The 18,236-nt window shown below is 45.8% G+C and overlaps 1 long non-coding RNA gene across 1 annotated transcript in view; it reads right to left on the bottom strand.

Annotated features, from left to right (window-relative positions):
* LOC132207859 (uncharacterized) overlaps positions 1-16,310 on the bottom strand; it is a 123,491-nt gene extending 107,181 nt beyond the window's left edge. The window contains exons 1-3 of the long non-coding RNA XR_009443918.1: positions 16,232-16,310; positions 14,557-14,641; positions 8,937-9,049 (exon numbers count right to left, since the gene is read on the bottom strand). This is a non-coding gene — a long non-coding RNA (uncharacterized LOC132207859). The remainder of the gene's footprint in view (positions 1-8,936; positions 9,050-14,556; positions 14,642-16,231) is intronic.
* Between the last annotated feature and the right edge of the window lie 1,926 nt (positions 16,311-18,236).

The following is an 18,236-nucleotide window of genomic DNA, read 5'->3' as shown; positions in this document are numbered from 1 at the left end:
CATTTCACTCATTCACTGCATCGCATTTCACTCAGTCACTGCATCGCATTTCACTCAGTCACTGCATCGCATTTCACTCAGTCACTGCATCGCATTTCACTCAGTCACTGCATCGCATTTCACTCAGTCACTGCATCCCATTTCACTCAGTGATGCATCCCATTTCACGCAGTCACTGCATCCCATTTCACTCAGTGATGCATCCCATTTCACTCAGTCACTGCATCCCATTGCACTCAGTCACTGCATCCCAATTGAAGCAGTCACTGCATCCCATTTCACGCAGTCACTGCACCGCATTTCACGCAGTCACTGCACCGCATTTCACGCAGTCACTGCACCGCATTTCACGCAGTCACTCCATCCCATTTCACTCAATCACTGCATCTCCTTCACCATAGTCACTGCATCCCATTTTCATCACTCACTGTTCCCCGTATCTCACACACGCTGCATTCAATTTCCCACACTCACTGCATCCCATTTCCCATAGTCACAGCATCTCCTTTCCCTCAGTCTCTGCATCGCATTTCACTCAGTGATTGCATCCTACTTTCCTAAAATACTGAATCCCTTTTCCCTCAGTCACTGCATCTCATTTCACTCAGTCCCTGCATCTCATATCCCTCAGTCACTGCATCCTATTCAACTCAGTGATGCATCACATTTCACTCAGTGACTACAACAGATTTCACTCAGTGACTGCAGCCCATTTCTCTCAGTCACTGCAGCCCATTTCACGCAGTCACTGCAGCCCATTTCACGCAGTCACTGCAGCCCATTTCACTCAGTCACTGCAGCCCATTTCACTCAGTCACTGCAGCCCATTTCTCTCAGTCACTGCAGCCCATTTCAATCAGTAATGCATCCCATTTCACTCAGTGACTGCAACACATTTCACTCAGTGACTGCAACACATTTCACTCAGTGACTGCATCCCATTTCACTCAGTGACTGCAACACATTTCACTCAGTCACTGCATCCCATTTCACTCAGTCACTGCATCCCATTTCACTCAGTCACTGCATCCCATTTCACTCAGGCACTGCATCTCATTTCACTCAGGCACTGCATCGCATATCCCTCAGTCAAAGCGTCCCATTTCCCTCAGCCAAAGCGTCCCATTTCCCTAAGTCAAAGAATCCCATTTCCCTCAGTCAAAGAATCCCATTTCCCTCAGTCAAAGCGTCTCATTTCCCTCAGTCAAAGCGTCCCATTTCCCTCAGTCAAAGCGTCCCATTTCCCTCTGTCACTGCGTCCCATTTCACTCAGTCACTGCATCTCATGTCCCTCAGTCACTGCATCCCATTTCACTAAGTCACTGCATCCCATTTCACTCAGTCACTGCATCCCATTTCACTCAGTCACTGCATCACATTTCACTCAGTCACTGCATCACATTTCACTCACTGTCTGAATCACAGTTCACTCAGTGAGTGCATCACATTACACTCAATGACGGAATCACATTTCACTCACTGACTGAATCACATTTCACTCAGTCACTGCGTCCGATTTCACGCAGTCACTGCATCCCATTTCACTCAGTCACTGCATTGCATTTCATGCAGTCACTGCATCGCATTTCACTCAGTCACTGCATCCTATTTCACTCAATCACGGCATCTCCTTCACCACAGTCACTGCATCCAATTTCCATCAGTCAGTGCATCTCGTTTCACTCATTCACTGCATCGCATTTCACTCAGTCACTGCATCCCATTTCACTCAGTCACTGCATCCCATTTCACTCAGTGATGCATCCCATTTCACTCAGTGATGCATCCCATTTCACTCAGTGATGCATCCCATTGCACTCAGTCACTGCATCCCATTTCACTCAGTCACTGCATCCCATTTCACGCAGTCACTGCACCGCATTTCACGCAGTCACTGCACCGCATTTCACGCAGTCACTGCACCACATTTCACGCAGTCACTGCACCGCATTTCACGCAGACACTGCATCCCATTTCACTCTGTCACTGCATCCCATTTCACTCAATCACTGCATCTCCTTCACCATAGTCACTGCATCCCATTTTCATCACTCACTGTTCCCCGTATCTCACACACGCTGCATTCAATTTCCCACACTCACTGCATCCCATTTCCCATAGTCACAGCCTCTCCCTTCCCTCAGTCTCTGCATCGCATTTCACTCAGTGATTGCATCCTACTTCCCAAAAATACTGAATCCCTTTTCCCTCAGTCACTGCATCTCATTTCACTCAGTCCCTGCATCTCATATCCCTCAGTCACTGCATCCCATTCAACTCAGTGATGCATCACATTTCACTAAGTGACTACAACAGATTTCACTCAGTGACTGCAGCCCATTTCTCTCAGTCACTGCAGCCCATTTCACTCAGTCACTGCAGCCCATTTCTCTCAGTCACTGCAGCCCATTTCAATCAGTAATGCATCCCATTTCACTCAGTGACTGCAACACATTTCACTCAGTGACTGCATCCCATTTCACTCAGTGACTGCAACACATTTCACTCAGTGACTGCAACACATTTCACTCAGTCACTGCATCCCATTTCACTCAGTCACTGCATCCCATTTCACTCAGTCACTGCATCCCATTTCACTCAGGCACTGCATCCCATTTCACTCAGGCACTGCGTCCCATTTCCCTCAGTCAAAGCGTCCCATTTCCCTCAGTCAAAGCATCCCATTTACTTAAGTCACTGCGTCCCATTTCACTCAGTCACTGCATCTCATGTCCCTCAGTCACTGCATCCCATTTCACGCAGTCACTGCATCCCATTTCACGCAGTCACTGCATCGCATTTCACGCAGTCACTGCATCGCATTTCACTCAGTCACTGCATCCTATTTCACTCAATCACGGCATCTCCTTCACCACAGTCACTGCATCCCATTTCCAACAGTCGCTGGTGCCCGTATCTCACAGGCGCTGCATTCAATTTCCCACACTCACTGCATCCCATTTCCCATAGTCAGAGCATCTCCTTTCCCTCAGTCACTGCATCCCAGTTCACTCAGTGACTGCATCACAGTTCACTCGGTCACTGCATCACATTTCACTCACTGTCTGAATCACAGTTCACTCAGTGAGTGCATCACATTTCACTCAATGACGGAATCACATTTCACTCAGTGACTGAATCACATTTCACTCAGTGACTGAATCACATTTCACTCAGTCACTGCGTCCGATTTCACGCAGTCACTGCATCCCATTTCACGCAGTCACTGCATCGCATTTCACGCAGTCACTGCATCGCATTTCACGCAGTCACTGCATCCTATTTCACTCAATCATGGCATCTCCTTCACCACAGTCACTGCATCCAATTTCCATCAATCAGTGCATCTCATTTCACGCAGTAAGTGCATCCCATTTCACTCAGTCACTGCATCCCATTTCACTCAATCACTGCATCTCATTTCACTCGGTCACTGCATCGCATTTCACGCAGTGATGCATCCCATTTCACTCAGTGATGCATCCCATTTCACTCAGTCACTGCATCCCATTTCCCGCAGACACTGCATCCCATTGCACTCAGTCACTGCATCCCATTTCACTCAGTCACTGCATCCCATTTCACGCAGTCACTGCACCGCATTTCACGCAGACACTGCGTCCCATTTCACTCTGTCACTGCATCCCATTTCACTCAATCACTGCATCTCCTTCACCATAGTCACTGCATCCCATTTTCATCACTCATTGTTGCCCGTATCTCACACACGCTGCATTCAATGTCCCACACTCACTGCATCCCATTTCCCTAGTCACAGCCTCTCCCTTCCCTCAGTCTCTGCATCGCATTTCACTTAGTGATTGCATCCTACTTCCCAAAAATACTGAATCCCTTTTCCCTCAGTCACTGCATCTCATTTCACTCAGTCCCTGCATCTCATATCCCTCAGTCACTGCATCCCATTCAACTCAGTGATGCATCACATTTCACTCAGTGACTACAACAGATTTCACTCAGTGACTGCAGCCCATTTCTCTCAGTCACTGCAGCCCATTTCACTCAGTCACTGCAGCCCATTTCTCTCAGTCACTGCAGACCATTTCAATCAGTAATGCATCCCATTTCACTCAGTGACTGCAACACATGTCACTCAGTCACTGCATCCCATTTCACTCAGTCACTGCATCCCATTTCACTCAGTCACTGCATCCCATTTCACTCAGGCACTGCGTCCCATTTCACTCAGGCACTGCGTCCCATTTCCCTCAGTCAAAGCGTCCCATTTCCCTCAGTCAAAGCGTCCCATTTCCCTCAGTCACTGCGTCCCATTTCACTCAGACACTGCATCTCATGTCCCTCAGTCACTGCATCCCATTTCACTCAGTCACTGCATCCCATTTCACTCAGTCACTGCATCCCATTTCACTCAGTCACTGCATCCCATTTCACTCAGTGACTGCATCACATTTCACTCAGACACTGCATCACATTTCACACAGTCACTGCATCCCATTTCACTCAGTGATGCATCCCATTTCACTCAGTGATGCATCCCATTTCACTCAGTCACTGCATCCCATTTCCCGCAGACACTGCATCTCATTTCACGAAGGCACTGTATCCCATCTCCCTCACTCACTGCACTCCTTTCCTTCAGTCTCTGCATCACATTTCACTCAGTCAGTGCATCTCCTTCACCATAGTCACTGCATTCCATTTCCATCAGTCACTGTTTCCCGTATCTCACAGGCACTGCATTCAATTTCCCACACTCACTGCATCCCATTTCCCATAGTCAGAGCATCTCCTTTCCTTCAGTCTCTGCATCACATTTCACTCAGTCAGTGCTTCCCATGTCCCTCAGTCACTGCATCCCATGTCACTCAGTCACTGCATCCCATTTCACTCAGTCACTGCATCCCATTTCCCTCAGTCACTGCATCTCATTTCACTAAGGCACTGTATCCCATCTCCCTCACTCACTGCACTTCAAGTCCGCTCGGGCACTGCATCCCCATGAACTCAGCCACTCATTCCCACTACCTCAGTCACTGCATCCCATTTCCCTCAGGTACTGCATCACATTTCCATCAGACACTGCTGCTCATGTCACTCTGTCACTGCATCCCATTTCCCTCAGCCACTGCATCCCATTTCACTCAGTGACTGCATCACAGTTCACTCAGTGACTGCATCACAGTTCAGTCAGTGACTGAATCACAGTACACTCAGTGAGTGATTCATATTTGACTCAGTGACGGAATCACATTTCACTCAGTGACTGAATCACATTTCACTGAGTCACTGCATCCCATTTCACACAGTCACTGCATCCCATTTCTCATCGTCACAGCATCTCCTTTCCCACAGTCTCTGCATCTCATTTCAATCAGTGATTGCATCCTACTTCCCAAAAATAGTGCATCCCATTTCGCTCAGTCACTGCATCCCATGTCCCTCAGTCACTGCATCCCATGTCCCTCAGTCACTGCATCCCTTTCCACTCAGCCACTGCATCCCATTCCACTCAGCCACTGCATCCCATTCCACTCAGCCACTGCATCCCATTCCACTCAGCCACTGCATCCCATTCCACTCAGCCACTGCATCACAGTTCACTCAGTGACTGAATCATAGTTCACTCAGTGACTGAATCACAGTTCACTCAGTCACTGCATCCCATTGTCCTCAGTCACTGCATCCCATTTCCATCAGTCAGTGCATCCCATTTCCCACAGTCACTGCATCTCCGTTCCTCAATCACTGCATGTCATTTCACTCAGTCTCTGCAGCCCATTTCACCTCAGTCACTGCATCCCATTTCCCTCACTCACTGCATCCCATTTCCCTCACTCACTGCATCCCATTTCCCTCACTCACTGCATCCCATTTCCCTCAGTCACTGCATCCCATTTTAAGCAGTCACTGCATCCCATTTCATTCAGCCTCTGCATCACATTTAACTCAGTCACTGCATCCCATTTCCCTCAGACACTGCATCCCACTTCACTCAATCACTGCAGGCCATTTCACTCATTGACTGCATCCTATTTCACGCTGACGCTGCGTCCCGTTTCCCTCAGTCACTGCATCCCATTACCGTCCGTCACTCCATCCAATTACTGTCAGTCACTGCATCCCATTTTGATCAGTCACTGCATCCAATTACACTCAGTCACTGCATCCATTTGACACAGTCACTGCATCCCATTTCCCTCAGTCACTGCATCCCATTTCCGCCAATTACTGCATCCCATTTCACTCAGCCACTGCATCACATTTCACTCAGCCACTGCATCCCATTTCACTCAGCCACCGCATCCTAGATCACACAGTCACTGCATTACAGTTCACACAGACACTGCAGCCCATTTCACACAGTCACTGCATCCGATTTCACCGAGTCACTGCATCCCATTTCACTCAGTCACTGCATCTCATTCCCCTCAGTCACTGCATCCCATTACCCTGAGTCACAGTATCCCATTTCCCACAGACACTGCATCTCCTTTCCCTCAGTCACTGCATCTGCTTTCCCTCAGTCGCTGCATCTGCTTTCCCTCAGTCACGGCATCTCCTTTCCCTCAGTAACGGCATCCCAATTCACTCAGTCACTGCATCCCATTTCACTCAGTCACTGCATCCCATTTCACTCAGTCACTGCATCCCATTTCACTCAGTCACTGCATCCCATTTCACTCAGTCACTGCATCGCATTCCCCTCAGTCAGTGCATCGCATTCCCCTCAGTCAGTGCATCGCATTTCCATCAGTCATGCATCCCATTTAGCTCAGTCACTGCATCCCATTTCACTCAGTCACTGCATCCAATGTCACTCAGTCACTGCATCCCAGGTCACTCAGTCACTGCATCCCAGGTCACTCAGTCACTGCGTCGCATTTCAGACAGTCACTGCATATCCTTTCCTCAGTCACTGCATCCCATTTCACGAAGTCACTGCTGCCCATTTCATTCAGTCAATGTGGCCCATTTAACAGTCACTGCATCCCATTTCCACAGTCACTGCATCCCATTCCCCTCAGACACAGCATGCTATTTCCCACAGTCACCACATCTCCTTTCCTCTGTTACTGCATCCCATTTCACTCAGTAAGGGCAGCGCATTTCACTCATTCACTGCATCCCATTGCACTCAGTCACTGGATCCCATTTCCATCAGACACTGCATCCCATTTCCCTCAGTCACAGCACCCCTTTTTCCACAGTCAGTTCATCTCCTTTCCTCAGTCACTGCATCCCATTTCACTCAGTCACTGCAACCCATTTCGCACAGTCACTGCAGCCCACTTCACGCAGTCACTGAATCACATTTGTTGTTCTCACTTGAATGCAATGGTCATGAAACTCCTCCAATGGCTGGTCATGTATTTACAATGCAAAATTTTACCAAGTTTTGATTTTCAATTTTGATTACATGTGTCTCCTCTATTCTATAAGATGCTGCAATAAACTCAAATTTGACAAATCATAATTCAACCACCATTACCTACAGAGTTAATTTCATCAAACAGATCCAATTAGAATTGTCACATTCCCAAATCCTGATTCAAGTTTTTCTAACTATGGGCCACGTGGTTAAGAAAAAAGACACTTAGAATCAGAGAGATGTACAGTCGGGAAACAGATGCTTTGGCCCAATTTGTCTGTGTTGACCAGATATCCTAAATTAATTTAGTCCCATTTGCCAGCATTTGGCCCATATTCCTCTCAACCCATCCTATTCATATACCCATCCACATGCCTTTTAAACGTACAAGCCTCCACCACTTCCTCTGGCAGCTCACTCCATACATGCACCACTATGAAAAAAATCCGGTCCATTTTAAATCTTCCCTCTCTCATTTTTATCCTATTCCCTCCAGTTTTGGCTTCCAGCAATCCGGGGAAAAGATCTTGGCTGTTCGCTCTATCCACGTCCCTCGTAATTGTATAAACTTCTATGTGGTCAGCCATGAACTCCAAAGTTCCAAGAAATAGCTGCCTGTTCAATCCCACGGTATACCTCCAACCTCCGATGCTGGTAACATCCTTGTAGAGCTTCTCTGAACCCTTTCAAGTTTACAACATACAACAATACAGCGCAGAACAGGCCCTTCGGCCCTCAAGGTTGCGCCGACATCCTTCCTCTCGCAAGGAGACCAAAATCGATTGCAGTATTCCAAAAGCAGCCGAACCAACGTCCTACATGGCTGCTAAGTGATCTCCCAACTCCTATACTCAATGCACTGACCGATAAAGGCGAGCACACCAAATGTCTCCTTCATATCCTTTCTACCGGTGGCTGTACTTTGATGGAAATACGAAACTGCACTCCAGCGTCTCTTTATTAAGCAACACTCCCCACAACCTTCAGTGTAAACGTGCTGCCCTGATTTGCCTTTCCAAAATGTAGCACCTCACATTTAGCTAACCTCAACACCATCTGCCATTCCTCAGTTTATTGGCCCTTGTCCATGTCCCATTGTATTCTGAGGTGACCTTCTTGGCTGGCTCCTACACCTTCAATCATTGGGAAACTTACTAACCACACCTTCTATTTTCATATCCAAATCATTGCATCACTTCAACTCCCCCTCCCACTCCCTGAATGACATGTCCATCCTGGGCCTCTTCCAGTGTCACAACCAAACCACCCAGAAACTAGAGGAGCAGCACCTCATATTCCGCCTCGGGAGCTTCCAACTCAATAGCCTCAATGTGGACTTGGCCACCCTCAAAATCTCCCCACCCGCCAGCCTCATCCCAAGACTAGTTCCTCCCCTCATCCCCGCCTCAATGACCTGTCTGCCTTCTCTCCCACCTATCCACTCCTCCCACCACACTGACCAAAACCCACCACTGCTTGGAATTATTCTTCTTTTCACACTTCATCAGCTCGACGTGATTTCTAAAATCTATGTTCCAATTGTTGGAAAAAGTGAGATAAAGAGAAGTAAAAGAAGTTACATTCTTACCACTCGTGAAATCTCTGAATATTCTTCTGTTGAAAGGCCGCCAAGGAACGATGCAATTCTTGTGTCACAAATGCTGTGAGGGAGACATCATTTTCGGTTCCACTAACTCCACCCTAAGGAAGACAAACCCACGTAACATACCTAGTGACTTCAAGCATACTCTATTGTTGCCCAAGGTGGAGAGCTGGATGAACACAGCAGGTCAAGCAGCATCAGAGAAGCAAGAAAGCTGATGTTTCGGAACAAGGCCCAACTTCAGAAAATTGGCGCTGGAGAATCTGTGACAACAAGGTGTAGAGCCGGATGATACTGCTTGGCCTGCTGTGTTCATCCAGCTTTACACCTTCTTATCTCAGATTCTCCAGCATCTGCAGTTCCTATTACCTCTATTGTTGCCCTTTCACTTTACTGAACTAATATGAGCCAGTCGTTTTGTTTAGGCTCGTGTAATCTTACGCTTATTGGCCTGTACAAAATCCTGAATTAATTTTGATCGACTGACGGGAGGAGAGATGAATTTTTTAGAAATTTTTGTTTTCTACCAATTTGCAGAGGGCATCGTGGGCGATTGAAGGACAGTGTTATTATCCTCCAGGTCTGTGGACTGCATCATTACCAACTTGCCCATTTGCATATACATACAATATTCACTATGTACCAATGAAACATAATAAACCAATACTGCGTACTAAAAACAACCCTCACATATCAATGGAAATTTAAATATTTATCATAGAGTTTGAAGGATTGAATTCAATGATACAAAGCAAAAAGCAGTGAAGATGAGTGCAGTTGGTCAGCACTTTTGCCACTAAGTGGAGGTTGGCAGTTTGAGGCCACCCAGGAACAAGCAAGCTCTGTCTAACTCCAAGGGCAGCACGGTGGCTCAGTGGTTAGCACTGCTGACTCACAGCGCCAGGGACCCAGGTTCGATCCCACCGTTGGACGATTTTCTGTGCGGAGTTTGTACATTCTGCCCATGCCTGCATGGGTTCCTGCTGGGTGCTCTGGTTTCCTCCCACAGTCCAAAGATGTGCAGGCTCGGTGTATGGGCCATGCCAAACTTGCCCATTGTGTTTAGGGATGTGTAGATTAGGTGTGTTAGTCATGGGAAATGTACGGTTACTGAGGAAAGGGTCGGGGGATGAGTCAGGGTGAGATGCTCTTTGGAGCGTGGCCGTGGACTTCTTGGGTCAAAAGGGGCTTGTTTCCACACCGTAGGGATTCTATGATATGGAAGTATCTTTTGAAGTGGACATTCATGGGTATGCTGTAACAGAGACCTTGAAATACTGCACAACAAATATTTGGAACTAGACTGTCAATTCAGACATAGCATCAAAAAAGGTCATGGAAGTTGTCACCGATATAAAGCAGGATTGATGAAAATCCAGCAGGAAATGGTGTCAAAAGGCAGAGTATCTTTTATTCATGTCCAGTTATTTTGTCCAAGGCACTGGATGCTGGCAGGATTGAAACATTTAAGAAATGCTTCACAAATCACATATAAGGACCTGCACATCTTTGAACAATGGGAGGAAACTGCAGCACCTGGCAGAAGCCCCTCGCAGACGCGGGAAGGACGTGTCAATTCCACACAGATAGTTCCCCAAGACTGGAATCTCAATTGGCTCCCCAGTGCATGAGCAACTCTAAACACTGAGCAACTGCCTTGCCCAGAAGGGGTTTTATAAGCGCATACATTATTTCCATTCGGTCAGGAGGAATGGGATACAGGGGAACTTAGCTGCTTGGATACAGAATTGGCTGGCCAACAGAAGACAGCGAGTGGTAGTAGAAGGAAAATATTCTGCCTGGAAGTCAGTGGTGAGTGGGGTTCCACAGGGCTCTGTCCTTGGGCCTCTACTGTTTGTAATTTTTATTAATGACTTGGACGAGGGAATTGAAGGATGGGTCAGCAAGTTTGCAGACGACACAAAGGTCGGAGGTGTCGTTGACAGTGTAGAGGGCTGTTGTAGGCTGCAGCGGGACATTGACAGGATGCAGAGATGGGCTGAGAGGTGGCAGATGGAGTTCAACCTGGATAAATGCGAGGTGATGCATTTTGGAAGGTCGAATTTGAAAGCTGAGTACAGGATTAAGGATAGGATTCTTGGCAGAGTGGAGGAACAGAGGGATCTTGGTGTGCAGATACATAGATCCCTTAAAATGGCCACCCAAGTGGACAGGGTTGTTAAGAAAGCATATGGTGTTTTGGCTTTCATTAACAGGGGGATTGAGTTTAAGAGTCGTGAGATCTTGTTGCAGCTCTATAAAACTTTGGTTAGACCGCACTTGGAATACTGCGTCCAGTTCTGGGCGCCCTATTATAGGAAAGATGTGGATGCTTTGGAGAGGGTTCAGAGGAGGTTTACCAGGATGCTGCCTGGACTGGAGGGCTTATCTTATGAAGAGAGGTTGACTGAGCTCGGTCTCTTTTCATTGGAGAAAAGGAGGAGGAGAGGGGACCTAATTGAGGTATACAAGATAATGAGAGGCATAGATAGAGTCGATAGCCAGAGACTATTTCCCAGGGCAGAAATGGCTAGCACAAGGGGTCATAGTTTTAAGCTGGTTGGTGGAAAGTATAGAGGGGATGTCAGAGGCAGGTTCTTTACGCAGAGAGTTGTGAGAGCATGGAATGCGTTGCCAGCAGCAGTTGTGGAAGCAAGGTCATTGGGGTCATTTAAGAGACTGCTGGACATGCATATGGTCACAGAAATTTGAGGGTGCATCCATGAGGATCAATGGTCGGCACAACATTGTGGGCTGAAGGGCCTGTTCTGTGCTGTACTGTTCTATGTTCTATGTTCTAAGACAGATCCAATCCTCTATGTCCAATCAAAATAACATATTGTAGATATCATGACAACAATCATAAATGATTTTGAACAAGTAAATCAAAAAACTTGAAATAGTTTCCAAGCCTAAATACTAGATATGTTGCAGTTAAGATGAATAGCGCAACAACAAAAAGGCCATATTTTATGTGACGATCGGTAACACTTGAAAACTTGCAACAATTTGTCGCCAGTAGTGCTCTGAAGTGGCTTGATGGTGCACTCCTTCAGACACTGGAATGAAACTCCAAAGATCACAAATTCTCCTTCAATACCGTGTTATAACAGTGACTGCATCAACCTGAGTTTATGGGCCTGACTGGAAACCCACACAACATGCATAAACAAAAAAAAATCTAAGGTGACAGGAGAAAAAAATGTATGTATGCAACGTCTTTGAAAAGCAATTATTTGTAGCGGCTGCAAGCCCATAAGGAATCTCGTTTCGCAGATTATATTCATTTGCACTGCAGGTCATGCCAGTCAGAATCAGTTTTCGTTTCATGACAGATAACGAAAATGTCCATTACAATGAACTTTGGTTGATCAGAAGATTTTAAGTAAGGACTATGTCTTGTGTGAGCTGACGGCATTAGGGGATGGAGAAGGTACATGCACTGCTGGCATCTTGACACCATTCAATGAGCAAGCGTGGATGCAAAGGTTGTAACAGGTAACAATTGTACAGGCAATATCTTTTGAGCTCCTTCCGAGCAGGCCTGTAATACTCTAAAGCTGTGCCAGACCCTTACTTCCTCCACCTTACGTACGCTGCCTTTTCTTTTTGACAAGAAGCACCTCTGTACCCGTCATCCAAGGCTCCTTAATCTTACCCCTTCTTATCTGTCTCAGAGGAACAAATTTATACATCACTCGCAAAAACTGCTCCTTGAACAGCCTCCACATGTCTGCTGCGCCCTTTCTGTGGAACAATTGCTCCCAATCTGTACTTCCCAACTCCTGTCTGATAGCATCATAGTTTCCTTGACCCCAGTGAAATATCTTCCCCTGGTAAGTGCTCCTTTCACTTTCCATGGCTATGGTAAATGGGAGGCTCTTGCGGTCACTGTCGCCAAAGTGTTGTCCCACCACGAGATCTGACACCTGTCCTGGCTCATCGCCGAGCACCAAATCCAAAATGGCCTCCCCCCTCGGCCTGTCCACATACTGAGTCAGGAAACCCTCCTGAACACACCTGACAAAAACGGCTCCATCCAAACCATCTGCACTCAGGAGGTTTCAATCTATATTGGGAAAGTTGAAGTCACCCATAACAACAACCCTGATACGTTTGCACTTTTCAACAATCTGCCGGCCAATGAGTTCTTCAATCTCCCAACCGCTATTTGGGGTCTGGAGAAAACCCCCAGTGAAGTGACTGCTGCCTTGCTGTTCTGAACTTCCACCCATACGACTCAGTCGACAAACCTTCCTTGGCAACCTCAGCCCATACCACCACAGTAGACAAGTCCTCAAAGGTTCTTTCAGCCGCCGTTATACTGTCCTTGACCAACAAAGCCACACCTCCCCCTCTTTTTCCACCTTCCCAGACCTTAATGAAAGATCTAAACACGAGAACCTGCAACATCCATTCCTGACCCTCCTCTATCCATGCCTCCGAAATGGCCACAACATCGAAGTCCCAGGTACCTATCCAAGCTGCAAGCTCACCTACGTTATTCCGGATACTCCCGGCATTAAAGTCGTCACACTTCAATCCAGCTTGCTGTCTACCAGCACACTCCTGTGACAGTGAGGTCCTGACCATGTCCTCCCCACGCTCATGCTCCTGTGTACTGGGACTACACCTCAGTTTCCCATCCCGCTTCTGAGCTAGTTTAAATCCAACCGAATGGCACTAGCCAATTTCCCACCCAGGATATTAGTGCCCCTCTCATTCAAGTGGATATCGTCCTGTTTGTACAGGTACCACCTTCCCCAGAATGAACCCCAATTGTCCATGTACCTGAAGCCCTCCCACCTGCACCATCCCTGCAGCCACGTCTTCAGCTGAAATCTCTCCCTGTTCTTTGCCTCGCTATCACGTGGTACGGGTGACAAACCAGAGATGACCACTCTGTTTGTTCTAGCTCTCGGCTTCCACCCTAGCTCCCTCAAATCCTGCCTGACATCCCTATCCCTCTTTCTACCTATGCCGTTGGTGCCTATGTGTATCACGACTTGGGGCTGGTCACCCTCTCCCCTCAGGACCCTAAACACACGATCCGAGACATCACAGACCCTGGCACCTGGTAGGCAACACACCAATCGTGAGTCTCTTTCGTTCCCGGCAAATCTTCTGTCAGTCCCTCTAACTATTCAGTCCCCAATGACTATCACTCTCTTCCTATCCCCGCTCCCCTTCTGTGCAAGAGGGACAGACTCTGTGCCAGACACCTGCTCCCTACTGCATACCCCTGCTAAGTCGTCCCTGCAACAGTATCCAAAATGGTATAGTTGTTTTTCAGGGGAGCTACCGCATGGGATTTCAGGGGAACGACCACAGGGGAAGGTTAGTCGAGCTACACCGGGTAAATGTGCATTTTTGGCTGAAGAAACATGTGTTTCAATGTGAGCTCATGGAAGAAGCCATGGAGTCAAAGCTAAACAGTTCGACAATAAGACAACCATTCTTAAAAGCAGCATACAGCGTGAAAAAGAAATGAGCTGCTTTAATATCCACTTAAAATTTACGTGGAATATCAGATGGAATTTTCTTATTGACTCCATTGTGCAATCATGTCGAGCTAAAAATGTTAACTGCATTAATTAACACTAACCAGAAACGAACTTTGTAATAAATGGTTTGACGATTTTCTGTATCTGGAACATCCCTTTTCCTTCTCCAACGAAGATCGTACCAACCTATGGTACCAAACTGTGAGTCAAACGGATGGGACACGTAATCTTTAAATTTCTCATCAAAACAGTCTAATCGTATGGTTCTGTGCAATAAAAGAGAAAGAATAAACATGTTTCCCACAATTTTGCTGATGTTTATGAACAGAATGCTCAAATTCAAAAAGTTTGGGCTGGCATGTCTGCTTCCTCCAGCCTGTTTAAACTGTTCCATTCAATGTGAAATTTGTGTTAAGTTTTAGCACACAGGTCTATGTGATCTGCGCCACCACCTTCTATTAGTCATACATGCTTTCCCCCTCTTCCTGTAATACATTCCTTGAAGTGTTCAATGAGATTTTGATTTTAAATCTTATCGTCATATTCTTTTGATTCTCAAGCATCAATGAATCTGATGTTGCCGCCATTCCATGCAGTGCACAGCACGTCAAACAGGAGTCTTACTCTTGCCAGGAGCACTGAGGTAGTATGGGGTCACAACTGTCTCATAGTTCAGAATGAAATTCTACATATAGGGCTATGAAGAGTCATGCAGTTAATTTTATTTGACATGCTATTTCTTTTCTTCACAAATATGCTGGATTTAAAGTGATCTTCACCCTCATTTAAAATGAATTCAATATCCAACCATCTGTAAAACTAGCATATCCAAATTTTAATTTGAGTTCAGTGTTACACAAATATATGACTTTTTTAAAAATTATGTTCGAGTCAACATTAACATTTCATTCCCTGACAACGGGTGAACGTACTTTTAAACTCCAATTTTCCTTCGGTATTAATGGAGAGGTCAGCCTTTTTGCAAGCACCGAAACGCTGCACCAGTTTATGCTAAAACTTACGCAACTGTAAGTTTCACAAGTATGTTCCTATTAAACACTAATTCCTATTGAAGCAGTATGAGCTAAATTCATTCAACTGGACAGCAAAAACGGTCAAGATTTTAAAAGCAAGCAACTATTTTGAAGTCACTCTTCGAACTAAATTCCATCTTGGTGTGTGAGAGTCCATAGGTTCCTCACTCTCAACGAACCATTCAACTGTCATGCAATTACTGAAACACACAGACAAAAAACATCAATGTTAACAGTCACTAAGATTTTGAGAGTGATTTGGAATTCGTACTCAATACCCCCTGGGGAAAATCTGTTCCAATCTGGATAGTACTCACTTATTACCATCCCACCTACCTTCCCTACCACCTCCTCCCCCTCCACACTGTTTCTTTCTGAGCTCCCTTCCACCCTCCATTTCTCAGGAAGGGTCCTGACCCAAAACCTCAACTTTCTTGAGCCTCTGATGCTGCCTGCCCTGCTGTGTTCCTCCAGCTCCACAATGTGTTATCTCAGACACCAACATTGGCAGTTCTTACTCTCTGGATAACTCATTCTCACCTTGTCACAAGTGATTTATACTCATTATCTTTTCAGATGACGCATGTACATGTATATACATAAATATACATATTGCACTTTTATGCCTGAACCACTAACCTAGAGGATATTTTAAAAGAGTCTCTTCATGTCTGCATGAAAGAGAAATCATCAAGGTCATAACTTTCATTTTAGGAATAACTCGAACATTCAAAGTATTCACAGTCAGTGTCCCATTTCCTTGACCAGTCAATTTGATGTGAATCTTTCTTCCAAGCGGAAACTATAACAGCAATTATATTTGAGAGTCAAACACTTCATTGCATCACCAATATTTCCTTGTCTGTTTGAAGCATAACATAATGAAATAATCATGGACAGATTGGCCAACAGTGTAATTTAATGTGTGTTATGGCAACTCAAAATCACAACCATTGAAGTGATCTTTAAAAAGCTGCTGTCATACAACAGAGCACTTTTTGAGATGCAGTGATGAACATACTTCCTGAGATGCAAATAATATATGCCAAATTAATTCCAAAGAATACCTTTACAATTAAAAAGCTAAAAATCTCTTTACATTGCGAAGCTTGTCAGATTGCTATTAGTCAATGGAAATCGTTCAGAACAATTATTTATTCCCAGATGAAAAGGAAGTGTATACATTTAATGACAACAAAATGTGAGGCTGGATGAACACAGCAGGCCAAGCAGCATCTCAGGAGCACTTTTGTCCTCCTGAGATGCTGCTTGGCCTGCTGTGTTCATCCAGCCTCACATTTTGTTGTCTTGGATTCTCCAGCATCTGCAGTTCCCATTATCTCGTATACATTTCATTTTCACATCTTATCCAAGAGAGAAAAAAAAGCACCTTCATGAATGCATTGTCAAACAAGAAGACTCACAAAAAAAGTCATTTGGCCCATTGAATATTCCTCCATCATTCGGTGATTTCATGGTTGATCTCATCACATTTATCATGACACAGCATTTCCACCAAACCCTCCTTCTAGCTGATACATTCCGATCCAAGTAACATCCTGGTAAATCTCTGTTTCTGTGCCATGCCTTGTCTTTCTAAATATTTTTTCAGTCATCTACAAATTTAGCCACAGCACATGCACCTCTTTCCTCCAAGTCATTAATAAACAAGCACAAGAGCTGTGGTTCCTTCAGCGCGACCTCATTTCTGACTGACAAGCCAACCCTGGCATCTCTGTCCATTTGTATCGGAGATAATGGGAACTGCAGATGCTTCAAAATCCAAGATAACAAAGTGTGGATCAGGATGAACACACAGAAGTAGAAGGGTCTCGGCACAAACGTCAGCTTTTACGCTCCTGAGATGCTGCTTGGCCTGCTGTGCTCATCCAGCTCCACACTTTGTTATCTCTGTCCATTTGCCTGTTCTTTCTATCGGACATGAATCATTGGCTATTTCGTTCCCAACACTTAGCCCCTAACAACCACCTCTCTGTGATACCCAGAGTGATGTATCTGTCAATTTCAATGTGCTCCACAAACTCATTCACTTTGTTTCATACACTCCCTGCAATTCAATACAACATCTTCAGTCTGGCATTTACAGCCACCCTTCTTATCTGCTGCAGCTGAAGTGAGACTCCTGACCATTTCCATACTTTTTGTCCTATTACTTGCTCTGGAAACTTTGCTGAGCACTTACCAGCTTCTAACTTTTTCCACAATTTTCCATGCAACTGAGCTCACCCACTCCACACTTTTTATTTTAATGCCCTAGCCCCAGACCCAGCTCTGTATTTTGCGAGGATACTTGTCCCAATATGATTCTCGTCGAGCCTATAACACCAGAACGACTCCCTCCTTCCCCATACCGATGCCAATGTCCCATGAATTCAAACACATTTCTGCCGTGCCACCATTTGAACAATGTACATCTATAATTATGTTCACACCGGGCCAAATTGCTCAGATAATAATCCAGAGATTATTACCATTCTGGTCTGCTTTGTCACCTCAGCACCTCGGTGCTCATAATCCCTCAGCAGAACCTCTTTCCTCTTTCTTCCATATCAATGGTACCTGTGTGGACCACGATAGCTGGATTTCTACTCCTCCCACTTCAAGTTCCTTTGTAGCCGAGATGGAATATCCTGAACCTGGGCACCAGGCAGGCAACATTACTTTCGAGACTCTCGATCCCGGTCACAACGAACAGTGTTCATTCCCCTAACTATACTACCTCTGAT

Source organism: Stegostoma tigrinum, unplaced genomic scaffold, assembly GCF_030684315.1.
Source record: "Stegostoma tigrinum isolate sSteTig4 unplaced genomic scaffold, sSteTig4.hap1 scaffold_180, whole genome shotgun sequence".
NCBI classification, from domain to species: domain Eukaryota; kingdom Metazoa; phylum Chordata; class Chondrichthyes; order Orectolobiformes; family Stegostomatidae; genus Stegostoma; species Stegostoma tigrinum.
This window is presented reverse-complemented; position numbering and strand designations above follow the sequence as displayed.